At 37.3% G+C, this 2,775-nt stretch overlaps 1 protein-coding gene across 1 annotated transcript in view; it reads left to right on the forward strand.

Moving 5' to 3' along the window:
• Positions 1 to 859: 859 nt before the first annotated feature.
• The window catches only part of LOC106470931 (octopamine receptor 1-like), a 4,285-nt gene continuing 2,369 nt past the window's right edge, over positions 860 to 2,775 (forward strand). The window contains exon 1 of the mRNA XM_013931510.2: positions 860 to 923. The gene's annotated coding sequence lies outside the window, so the exon portion shown is untranslated. The remainder of the gene's footprint in view (positions 924 to 2,775) is intronic.

Here is a 2,775-nt window from a genome sequence, read left to right on the forward strand (position 1 = left end):
GGAATAACGCACTAGTAATACCAGGTTATATATATATATATCACGTTTTAATCTCCCCTCGTTTTCCGAGAGCGACGTCGAAGAGAAAGCTAACGACAGATTTGTGTCTTGAGTATAACGGAGAACGAAGCACTATATGGAGAAGGTTCGAGAAATTTTTGTCATGTTTACCGAAACAAAATCCTGCTCACTGCTTTCTCTTGAAAACTTTAAATCAGAACACTAGGAGTTGAAAAACAATATTGATTATAAATATTTTGCGATACAAGCAGAATGCCCTCCTCCACCCAACCCACCTCACTCCCTCGATAATACAAACACTTGTTAAGAAGGCTCAGCTTTTCGTATAGGTAAATCTTAGTTTTGTACGAGGTGCGTTTGTTTGTAATTAAGCACAAAGCTACACAATGGGATATCTGTGCTCTGCCCACCACGGGTATCGAAACCCGGAATCTAGCGTTGTAAGTCCGCAGACATGCCGCTGGGGGACACGAGGTGTGTGTATCACATTTAAAGTTTCGTTTACATATTCTTTGTTAAAGTTAAAATAAAAATAAAACAACAACAGTGAATATATTTAGAGCGATACCATTATGTCTCTAAATTCATAGGTTAGCATCAGTTAAAGGGTCTTTTGCCACTCGAAAGGAACTATTTGACGAATTATCGATTAGTATAGCATTTTGACCACAAGAGGGCGGGATGGTAATCTCTCGATATATACAGTTCAGGCGCCTCGAGCTGACAAACGGATTTTATCAGAGTGAAAAGATCCGACCGGGTATGTTGGAAACTGACTTATTTAAATTGTCATGACACAAAAGATTAGTCCAAAGAATTATTTAATCATACTGAAACCAGAACTTTGACATATACTGATGAAATCTGCAGATTATTCTATATGAACAATCCCTGAGAAACAGGTAAGTGGCTGATAAATATCAGACATAACCGTTAATACCAATAGCGATATTGTATATCTTTTGATAAAACTGTGTACCTTCTTGTTGATATTTGTAATATAATTTTTGATCAGGACTTGGTAAAAGCGCCATCTCAAGTGAATATATCAAAATAAAAATTACATACTCACGATAAAGTAGGCTCCACAGAAATAACAGTTAGCACTGAATTATAATTTATGAAATCAATTAGGTACAGCAGCAAGGCATGGTTTTGTCCTATAGTAAAGCTCTAGGAACTGGCGAGATGAGTTCGAATCCACGCGATACTATGAAATGGCGGGGTGCTACTGACTGCCTTCATTCAAAATTAGGGACGGCAGCAAAGAGCCTTAGTAGCTTTGACATCAATACATAACGATAACAGCAGCCGATTCTGATAGTTCGTTTTATAAATGTAAATAATTATTTCTAATTGCCTCTATTTTCAAACGATAAAAAGCTTTTCTGTTTCTTTAATCACAGTTTTAATTATAGAGGGTTGAGTAGTTATAATGATTTTATGAAGATGTTTTCAGATCGGGGATTTAGAATTTCCAAGTTGGATATATATCCCAAATAACTTAATGGCGTTAGAAAACAAAGGGATATGGATCAACTTGGGGCACCAGGATCGTCAAGAACGAGACCTGCGACAAGTCGTATCCCTGCTGTGGTAAACAAAGTGAAACGTCTTGTAACAGTTTAGAATTCACGAACACAAAGATCCGTGACAAAATTCATCCACGTGTCACAGGCAACAGTATGTAATAATATCAAGAAACATCTTTGTTTGAAAAAGCTTCACAAGTCACGTGTACACAAGTTTCTTGTATGACACGTCCATTCAACCGTCGCATGCCTCAACAGATTGAGAATGAAACGGATATTCATGCTATTCCATATGAAGACATACAGGTGAAGTCATCGGACGCAGCGTCTAATGGAAGTCTGTGTGATAGTGGTTTTGAAATGAGCGTTGGAAAAACCGTCGTCCTCGCACAGAAGATGGAAAGCATCTAATGAAAGGTGGCGTGCTTTGGGTGTGATATCCTTACAATGAAACTTTTTCAAAGGAAACTACCGTTGGAGGTCTATTGTCAAGTTGCAAGGTCGCCAGATAGAGTTTGACCAGACGTGGCAACATGAATTGAACGACATGGCGAGGCTCCAGAATTGTTTTAATATAACGTACTCAACCCTCTTTATAATCAGTTGTTAAGGGAGATTTTTCAGTAAAGTAAAACATTTATTGAAATTACCTTCGAGATCAAGACTATCCGCACTGAAAATTAACAATAGAAGAAGCAACAATATTTCTGGAAATATACAACACTTGCAGCAACAACAGTACTTATGAATACAGATAACACAACATTGGCACCAACAATAATACTTATGGATACAGATAACACAACACTGGCAGCAACAACAGTACTTATGGATAGGGATAACACAACATTGGCAGCATCAACAATACTTATGGATACAGATGACACAACATTAACAGCAACAGCAGTACTTATGGATACAGATAACACAACATTGGTACCAACAACAATACTTATGGATACATATAAAACAGTCTTGGCAGCAACAACAATACTTATGGATACAGATAACACAACATTGACAGCAACAGCAGTACTTATGGATACAGATAACACAACATTGGTACCAACAACAATACTTATGGATACATATAAAACAGTCTTGGCAGCAACAACAATACCTATGAATACAGATAACACAACATTGGCAGCAACAACAGTACTTATGAATACAGATAACACAACATTGGCAGCAACAACAGTACTTATGGATAGGGATAACA

This window comes from Limulus polyphemus, unplaced genomic scaffold, assembly GCF_000517525.1.
Source record: "Limulus polyphemus unplaced genomic scaffold, Limulus_polyphemus-2.1.2 Scaffold4302, whole genome shotgun sequence".
NCBI lineage: Eukaryota > Metazoa > Arthropoda > Merostomata > Xiphosura > Limulidae > Limulus > Limulus polyphemus.